This window comes from Gossypium arboreum, chromosome 6 (genome assembly GCF_025698485.1).
Source record: "Gossypium arboreum isolate Shixiya-1 chromosome 6, ASM2569848v2, whole genome shotgun sequence".
Taxonomy (NCBI): Eukaryota; Viridiplantae; Streptophyta; class Magnoliopsida; order Malvales; family Malvaceae; genus Gossypium; species Gossypium arboreum.
In genome coordinates, this window is record NC_069075.1 from 123008633 (window position 1) to 123019014 (window position 10382).

At 32.2% G+C, this 10382-nt stretch overlaps 1 non-coding gene across 1 annotated transcript; it reads left to right on the plus strand.

The window, feature by feature from the left end:
- The first annotated feature begins 2898 nt into the window (after window positions 1-2898).
- On the plus strand, window positions 2899-3007 carry LOC128294880 (small nucleolar RNA R71). Its single transcript, XR_008285187.1, has one exon. It is a non-coding gene; the product is annotated as a small nucleolar RNA R71 (small nucleolar RNA).
- Window positions 3008-10382: the final 7375 nt, after the last annotated feature.

Below are 10382 nucleotides of genomic sequence, written 5' to 3' on the forward strand. Positions count from 1 at the left end.
CTCGTTTTTGGGTCCTTTTGACTCTTGGTGCTCTCTTGAGTACAAAACATGAGACTAAAGCATTAGGAGCATCGAATTAACCAATTCTAATGAGAAATCATCTATAAAGTACATTAAACATGGGGTAAAAATATGTATAATTTACGGTTTATCAACCTAAAAAACTACGAATAGCCTTAACTAAATTAGGGGGAGTTAGTTTCTCAATAGTTTCAACTTTTGCCTTATCCATATCGATTCCTTTGCTAGAAATTTTGTGGCCTAACATAATCTATTCACGAACCATGAAGTGACATTTTCCCCAATTCAATACAAGATTTGTTTCATCACATCTAATCAAAACTCGTTTTAAAATTTTAAGGAAGAGATGGAAAGAGTTACCGAATACCGAGAATTCATCCATGAATACCTCCATAATGTCTTCCACGAGTTCATCAAAAATAGCCAGCATGCATCGCTGAAAAGTAGCAAGAGCATTACATAATCCAAAAGGCATTCATCGATAAGCAAACGTACCATATGGACATGTAAATTTTGTTTTCTTTTGGTCCTCAAAAGCTATTGGGATTTGGAAATAACTAGAGAGTCCATCTAGGAAGCAATAATACGTATGTCCAGATAATCTTTCCAACATCTGATCAATGAACGGTAGGGGAAAGTGATATTTTCTTGTGGCATCATTCAATTTCCTATAGTCAATGCAGACTCTCCATTTCGTGACTGTTCGTGTTAGAATTAATTCATTCTTCTCATTGGCCACGACAATCATGCCTCCTTTCTTAGGAACAACCTGCAGAGGACTCACCCAGGAACTGTCAGAGATAGGATAAATAATTCCAGCATCTAGAAGTTTAGTTACCTCAGCTTTTACAATGTCTTTCATGTTAGGATTCAATCGTCTTTGCGCTTGCACACAGGGTTTGAATTCTTCTTCTATTAAAATTTTATGTGTGCAAAAAGAAGGGTTAATCCCTCTTATGTCAGAAATCTTCTATTCTAAGGCTCTTTTATGCTCCTTTAAAACTTTGAGTAACTCGTCTTTTTCGGTTGGCTATAAATCTGAAGCAATAATTACTGGTAATGTGGAATTATCTCCAAGAAACGTGTATTCTAACACTTTAATTCCAATTTAGGCGGTTCTTCAACAGAGGGTTTTAATTTTAATTCATTGTTTACCTCAATACCCTCGTAGCTCTTCTGTCTCAGTGAAGGTTCATTGGAATTTAGTTCATCTTTTATCTTACCTATCTCAGAATTATCATCATTTACCTCCTCTCATTGGGCAAGATACAGTTCCAATGTGTTCTTATGTAAGATTTCCAGTAAAGAGTCTTAAGTAGCATGATCAATAGAGTCAAGAAAATAACATAAGTCATCCCGTTCCTTAGAAAATCTCATAGCATCATAAATTTTAAAAATAATCTCTTTGTCACCTACTCTAAGCACTAGTTTACCATCACCTACATCAATAACAGCCTTAGCAGTGGCTAAAAATGGACGACCTAAAATTAAAGGCACCTCAACATCCTCATCCATGTCAAGCACAACAAAATCAACAGGGAATATAAATTTATCTACTTTTACAAGTACGTCCTCTATAATACCCCTAGGATATTTAACAGATCTATCAGCTAGTTGAATACTCATCCTAGTGGGTTTAGGTTCCCCAAGACCAAGTTGTTTGAACATTTTATATGGTATCAAATTAGTGCTAGTGCCTAAATCAGCTAGAGCCTTCTTAACATTCAAACTACCAATTAAGCAGGGAATAGTAAAACTTCCTAGATCTTTCAGTTTGGTTGGTAATTTATTTTGGAGTATAGCCGAGCATTCCTCGTTGAGTTCCATTGTAGACAAATCTTCAAACTTTCTTTTATTTGTTAGAAGCTCCTTTAAAAATTTTGCATATGTAGGCATCTGCAAGATAGCTTCAACAAAAGGTAGATTAATATGTAATTGTTTAAAAAGTTTGAGAAATTTAACGAATTGTGCATCCATGCGGTCTTTCTTCAACTTCTTTGGGTATGGGACTGGTGGTTTATATTCCCTCAACAGCGGTTTTTCATTGTTTTCGGGTTTTTCCTCTTTACCTTCTTTTCTGTCAGCTTCTGGTTACAGCTTCTTTTTAGATTCAGCTAACACCTTCCCATTCCTTAATGTAACTGCTTTCACATGTTCTTTTGATTGGGTTCGGTATTGCTGGGTAAGCTCCCTGGTGGTCACTCTGAAATCATCTTAGCCAGCTGTACTATTTGATTCTCAAGCCCTTGAATTGATGCTTACTAATTTTTAAATACAGTTTCAATATTCTGAAAATGAGTCTCCGCTATTGAGATAAATTTTGTCATCATTTCTTCAAGGTTCGACTTTTTCTTTGGCTGGTACGGTTGTTGTTGGAAGCCTAGAGGGGGTAGTGGTCTTTAATTTCCTTGGCCTCCCCATGAGAAATTTGGGAGGTTCCTCCAACCTGCATTGTAGGTGTTACTATAAGGATTATTTTGGGGTCAAGGATTATTACCTATATAGTTCATTTGCTCATTCTCCATGTGAGGGTCGTAGGATGGATAGTCTAAATTGCTCGTTCCACCTCCACTTGCACCGCACTGCATCATTGGATGAACCTGTGAAGAGCCAAGTAAACCATCAATTTTTCTATTCAAAAGTTCTACCTGATTAGAGAGCATAGTAACCGAATCGATGTTAAAAACGCCTGCTGCTTTTGTTGGCTTTGTCCTCATGACTTGCCACTGATAATTATTCAGTGACATCTCTTCTATAAACTCATAAGCCTCTTTAGGTGTCTTATTATTAATGGTCCCACCAGCATTTGCGTCAATCATTTGTCTAGTTGAGGGATTCAAACCGTTGTGGAAAGTTTGAACTTGTAGCCAAAGGGGTAACCCATGGTAAGGGCACCTTCTCAATAGATCCTTGTATCTCTCCCATGCATCATAAAGTGTTTCTAAATCCATCTGCACAAAAGAAAAAAAATATCATTCCTTAGTTTAGCCGTTTTAGCCGGCGGGAAATATTTAAGCAAAAATTTTTCAGTCATTTGTTCCCAAGTAGTGATTGACCCTCGTGGTAACGAGTTTAACCACTGTTTAGCTTTATTCCTTAATGAAAAAGGAAATAACCGAAGGCGAATGGCGTCATCAGAAACACCATTGATCTTAAAGGTATCGTAGAATTCCAAAAAATTTGCCAAATAAGTGTTTGGATCCTCGTCCTGTGAACCATCAAACTGAACAAACTGTTGTATCATTTGGATCTATTAGGTTTCAGTTCAAAATTATTTGTAGCAACAGCAGGCCTAACTATACTCGATTTAGTTCCTGTTAAAGTAGGTTTAGCATAATCATACATAGTACGAGGAGCAGGATTCTGATTTACTGGATTTGCAGCAACCACAGGAGGTAGTGAATTATTCTGATTTTCAGCCATCTCCTTAGTTGTGGTGTGAATATTGTCATCTTGCCCTTCCTCTATGTATTGTAGGCTTCAGCTTATTGCTCTTCGATTTTTGCAAGCTGTGCTCTCGATCTCACTATCAAAAAGTAGAGGTCCTGACAGGTTTTTTCTAGTCATAAACTGTAAAACCTGCCAGAAAAAAAGAAAAGAAAATTTAGTAAAAAAAATTAAATTGCAATAAAAAAATAAAAAAGGCTAAAGTAAAAAAAATTAAGTGTTCCTAATATCTTAGTCCCCGACAACGGCGCCAAAAACTTGATGGTCATTAAACTAACTAAAAATTCGACATTAAGGCAAGCGCACCTATCGACCAATAGTATAGTTATGGTGAGACTAGAAATATCGTATCCACGAGGACTAAAAGTACTAGTAATTACTATATTTTTATTATCTAGCCTAATTTAGAGAATGTTTACCTAAAACTAATTATCTAATTAGCTAAGGTTACGACAGAGATTAAGGTTGGAAAAATACTTTTGAAAAAACTGATTGAGAAGACAATACCCAAGAAAGAATCCACCTAGACTTCAATTATTACCTTTGAATTAGACGATTTATTCACTTGACTTATTCCGTAGAAATCCTTGATTTATGTTAATATCCCTTTCGAAACTAAAAACAATTGACTTTAGGTTGATTAATTGAAATCTTTTTCTAATTAAAACCCCTATAGTCGCATTAACTCGATCTATGGATTCCCTTATTAGATTTGACTCTAATTCGGCGGATTTATGTCATCCTATCTCTAGGATTGCATGCAACTCCGCTTAATTATGAATGATCTACTCTTAAACAAGGACTTTTCCTCCACTGAATAAGCACATCAAAGACCTGAATTAATATCCTAGAATATTAAAGCAAAGATTAAAATTCACAATTAAGAATAATAACAAGTATTTATCATATAAATCAAAGAGTAACAAGATTCGTCCTAAGTTTCATCTCCCTTAGGTATTTAGGGAATTTAGTTCATAATAATAACGATGAAAAACATCTCAAAGTATGAAAAACAACAAAACATAAAGAACCCAAAGAACTTCTAGGAAATTGGATGAAAATCTTTAATCTTGATATAGATCTTGTCTCCGAGATGATTCCGATGGCTGTTCTTGAGTACTTTTTTGCCTTCTACTTTTTGTGTCCCCTTAATCCTCTTCTAGGGTGTTTATATAGGCTTTCGAATGCCCAAAATAGCCAAAAATTAGCCTTTTTCGAATAGAACTAGACTTGGGATCGATAGGGACACAGCTGTGTGCCACGTCCGTGTGAAGGTCCTTAGGCCGTGTGCAATTCTGACTTGGATTAATGTCGACACGGCCATGACACACGTGCGTGTGGTCTACCGTGTGTCACACACGGGCGTGTGGACCACCCGTGTGGAAGTGCCTACGCCATGTGCAACACTAATTTAGGGCCCAATTTGTCCATTTTTGGCACATTTCTTGCTCTTTTCGCCATCCTAAGCTCTTTTGAGTATAAAATATGAATTTAAAAGATTAGGATCATCAAATTCAATAAAATCAAGGAAAAATCATCCATAAATATGTCAAGCATGGGGTAAAAATATGTATATATTACGGTTCATCACCTTCAATGGAGTTTTCTTAATCTATTTTCGGTGGTGATATGAGCCAAGGGAGATGATACATTATTTTTCCATATTTTACTTAATAAATTGTTGAATTACCTTTTTAACCTTACTAATTAACCTTGTAATCATTTAATTTATATCCATCATTGTCCGCTAATAATAATAATGGTCTAATTATCATATAAATCCCTTAATTTAAAATTTTCATAGCTAATTGATACTTTTAACTTATAGAATATTACTTTTGCACCTTTTACGATTTAGTCTTTTTCACCTAATTAAGCATGCAAACATCAAAATTTCTTAATGAATTTTTTATACAACCCTACTAACATTCCATTGACATTAAAATGATAATAAAATAAAAATTTTCTCGTCAAATTTGTGGTCCTAAAATCACTGTCTCGATTTCACTGAAAATGGGATGTTACAGTTTTAGGTATTAAATTGATAGATTTTAAACTTAGATGTGAAAAATGACTAGATTATAGAGTTTAGTTGTTCGTTGTTCCATATAAGGATCGGAGTGATTTATTTTTAAAGTTGTTATGAGATTTTGATTAAAAAAAAAGGTAGTAAAGAGTCTATAGAGAATGAGATTGAAATCGGATTGTAAAATGAAGCTTAAATTTGAAAGATATGACTAAATTGAATAAAATGAAAAAAATTAGGGGACATTCAAAAAAATGAAATTGAACTAATACATGCTTATAATAGGATGATATGAGATGTTTGTAATTGATAAATTGAACTGAATTATTTTATAGATCAAAAATTAAACCAAATTGAGGCTAGTCGCAGACAAGCAAAAAATTGAGGAATAGTCCTTAAAAGCTCATTTGGTTGTTGTTTTGCCATGTAATTCATCAAAAACTTACTAAGTTAATTCATGTTATGTTTGTATTTCTATAAATTGAATCATTATATTTGTTACATATTTATTTTGTTTTATAAAGTATGATATCGAGGTAAATTGAAAATGATTAATTGAGTCTAAAATGTTATGTTCGAGATTGATTATCAAACTTGAGGACTAATTTGAATAGAAATGAAAATTTATGTAACTTAGTGATTATATATTTTGACATTGAATTAAGTTGGAATGTATTATGCTATATAATGAAATGAGAAAAAACTTACTTAATCAAATCATGGAAGAGCAAAATGTTTCACTAAACACTTTATGTACAACAGTGGTAGTACAACTTTGAAAGTTCAACAAAAAATTGTAGGAATCGAGTAAGAAGTTGAATCAAACATGAAATTAAATCTTATTGAGTCTAGTTTTTCATAAAATCAATGGTGAAAGCAACGGAATTGTATATTATGAGATATAATAATGGTTATGAGACAAGGTTAGAATGATTTTGGGTTCTCTTGTTCTAACTTTGAAAAATCATTATAAATTGTAAAAAAATATTTAGAAGATGAAATTTATATGCCTAAAATCTTAATGAGTCTATTTTCAAAGAAAATAAATGAAAACATAATATGAGACTTGTACTGAAAGATATTTAATTTTTAGTAAAGAAGAGTCGTAGTTGTCTAACAACAGAACAAGGGAGGACTTAAAAAAAACTGGTATTACTATACTTTTAAATAAATTTTGAAGTTTTTATGGTAAAATTTTTATTGAGTTTAGTTTTAAAAAAAAATCGGATCTTAATTTTGAATTTTGTAGGTCCAGATATAAATGATTTAGCCACTACTACTCGAGAAGACAACTTTGTTAAAAGTATATGTATAAATAGTGAAAGGATAATTCATGTTTTAAGAGCATGTCACTAAGACTAATGATTCTTGTATAAATACTTGTAAATAAAGGAAGTGGTATGGAGAGGAGGAGGAGAAAAAATAATAGAAGAGTTATAAAATGAATTAATAGTTGATTATGACTGATCGAATCATATTAGTGTGAATTTAATTGATTATTGAGATAAAGGATTAAATTGAATGAAAGTGAAAATATTAAAACTAAATGAAATGGTGAAATTGGTTTGGAATTAAGATGATATGTTATGTTATGTATGAAATGATATCATGAGTGATGAATTGATTATATTGAGATCGATAGAATGAGAATTGAACTTATATGAGAATTGGATAAATGATTACCCTATTAACTGCTTGAGCGGAGTTATTTCGACTATATGTTGATGAGAATTGGGTGCAAACTAATTACTTCAGACGTTTCGATGAGATACTGGGTGCCAACTGGTTACTTCGACTACATGTCAATGAGTGTTGGGCAGAACCTTTATTTCGATTATACCAATGAGCATTGGGCACAAACTAATTACTTCAGGCATTCTGATGAGGCACCGAGTGGCAAATGGTTATTTTAACTATGTGTCAATAAGTGTTGGGTACAATTTTTATTTTGGTCATACCGATAAGCTCTGCGTGCAATCTATTTTCTTCAAAAATTGTCCAATGAGGCATCGGGTGCCAAATTTAGGTGTTGGTTGAATTTGTGCATCCGTTCATGTCTGAGTCAAGTAATTAGTTAGTATGTAAAAAATTATAATGTTAAATAAAAAGAATTATTAATGTGAAAAAAAAAATTGTAAACTGAATTTATAAGTCCGGAAGATTGGTATGAAATTGTGAAGAATTCAACGATTCAGTTCGAGAAATGGCATGTTAATATGATATATTCCTAAGCTAGTTATTTGTTCATATTTTAAGATGATTCATAAGACACATTTATCATGAGACATTATGTGTTGATGACGAATGGAATTGTGATTCTGAAATTGAATGCGAATATATATATATATATATAAATTGGATTAAATTGTAATGAAATTATTGTCATACGATAAGAATAGTGTATAGGGTACGGGTATGCAAATACGATCAAATTCAGGGTATGATATGTAATTGAAAATAATTATAGGATATGATATGTGGAAATATGAATGGCTCCATCAGGAGTGATAATATAATTGAAATTGGACACTTGAAAATGCAATGAAATAGATTGACAATAAAATATGGTAATGAAATGAGTTCCATTGCTCAACATATGGTTTGTTTTGTGTGCAGGTTAGGTATAATTCTAGATATTTAAACTACGACTTTAGCATCCAGTCAACAATCCCGAATTCATCAACGTCTGTATATTCCATTTTTATTCTAAGTTGGCATGTACCTAGTTGAGTCTAATTTGTTTTGTTCTTAAGTGAATCTCTTATTGAATTTGGTATCATATGATGGATGTTTAGTTCATATTCAAACTCTTATTAGTTCTTGGAGCTCTTGTGAGCTCGTATAAATCCCATAAATGGTTGGTTATTGTGATTAATGTTCGTTTAATTAAATTAAATCTTACAATGGTTTAAAGTTGAATAAAATTGATCGTAATCGCTCTGGTGACAAATATAATATCTTGTATTCGGGTGTAGGGTGTTACAATAGGCTTCAACATTTGCTGAAGGAGTATCACCTCCATGTAGTTTTTTTTATTTTTTTATGGAGACTAAGCAATATACAACTAAAATGGAGAAAATACGTTAAAGATGTGAATTTTAAAATGGTGTAGATGTCAGTTCAATTGGTATTAGAGGACTCTAGATAAACTGGATAGTAGGATTTGATCTTCGACTTCGGGTAATCACATTGATATATATTTGCTTTATGATTCTGAAAGGAGGAGTTGATGGTTTACAAATTTTATGGCTCTTCAAACGAGCAATTTAAGGGTGCTACTTGGAATCTTTTGAGGCAACTTTGTTCAGGATTTACTGGACCCTGGTTGGTAGCAAAGGATTTTAATAAGATTTTACTTTCCTTTAAGAAGAGAGGTGGGCGTGTTCGATCAAAAGGTATGATGTAAGATTTCAGATATATGTTGGAGGATTATCAGTTAACTAATCTTGGTTTCCAAAGTCAGTAGTTTACATGGGAGAGGGGAAGACTTGCCAAAAATAACATTCGAGAACGGTTGGATCATGGAGTTGCAAATGATAATTGGTGGAGATGTTTCTAGGGGTATTCAATAAAACACTTACCATAGAGGATATCAAATTGTTGCCATATTCTAATTGACATTAGGATGAAAGGGCAGATTAAAGCTTTGATGGCTATCTTAGAACCTTTCGGTTTGAATCTTGTTAGGTATTAGAAGATACTTGTGAACATGATGTTCGACGGTTGTGGAGGGAGAGTAAGGGTTTTGTGCCTGAAAAATTGTCTCTATTGGGAAAAGGGCTGATGTAATGGAGTGGTTTATAAAGGATTGATAGTAACCAGCATAATCAACTTTTGAAAATGTTCTTGGAGGAGTTGAATGACCAGGATTTTGATGATACAGTGTTGGAAGAGTTTTTTAATATGAAGCTTGTAACACCCCTAAAATCAATATATTATAAAAGTAGTATTAAATTAACTAATGTATAATTGATTTTTTTTGGGTGAAGTTGGAAAAGGATATAAAGATGATAAAAGAAAGGTTGAGTGATACTAAGGAAAAATTTTGAAATAAGAAGTATGCTGTGAAATCTTAATTTGAGTCAGGGACTAAATTGTAAATATATGAAAAGTTTTATGGTCTAAGTGTAAATATTTAAAATGTGAGGGGTTAAAGTATAAATATGAAAAATTTGAAAGGCCAATAGTGAAAAGATATTCAGGGTGGAATAGTAGAAAATAAAGAAACTGGATGAATAATGACTAAATTGAATAAGAGAAAATATTATAAGGGACTAAATTACAATTCTTCCAAATTAAGTGATGATTCAATGGTAGAATTAACTATTATAATATTAATATTTTAATTAAATTTTATTAATATTTTATTATGAAAATGTTAGTATAAAATGGAAGGAAAGATGAAAAGAACTCATCATCCTTCTATGCTCTAACATGAGAAAGAATTAGAAAAGAGAATTTTATTTTTTCTTACAATTTGGTCCTTTTTCCATGAAAACCCACCTTTTCATCCAAAATTCTTAAAAATTTCCTTAGACACTTAAGAGAAAATATAGAGTAGAGACTCTAGAGAATATTTCATCAATTTAGAAGCAAGAAACTAGTGGATGAAAGTGAAGAAAAGTGGTGAAGACGAGAAATGAATAGAAATGAAGGAAGAAATTCTTGATAAATGAGGTAAGTTTCATACTAACCCTACTTGTATTTCAATAGATTGAGTTAATTATGTTGTTAATGATATGTATGAAACATGTATTTTAATCTAAAACTAGAAATAGAAAGTATTTGATGAAGTATAGAGATTTAAAATACTAATTGTTAAGTAAGAGAAAATGTGATTTGTATTGTGAAAAGTACTAAGATTAAGAAATGAATATGTAATATACAC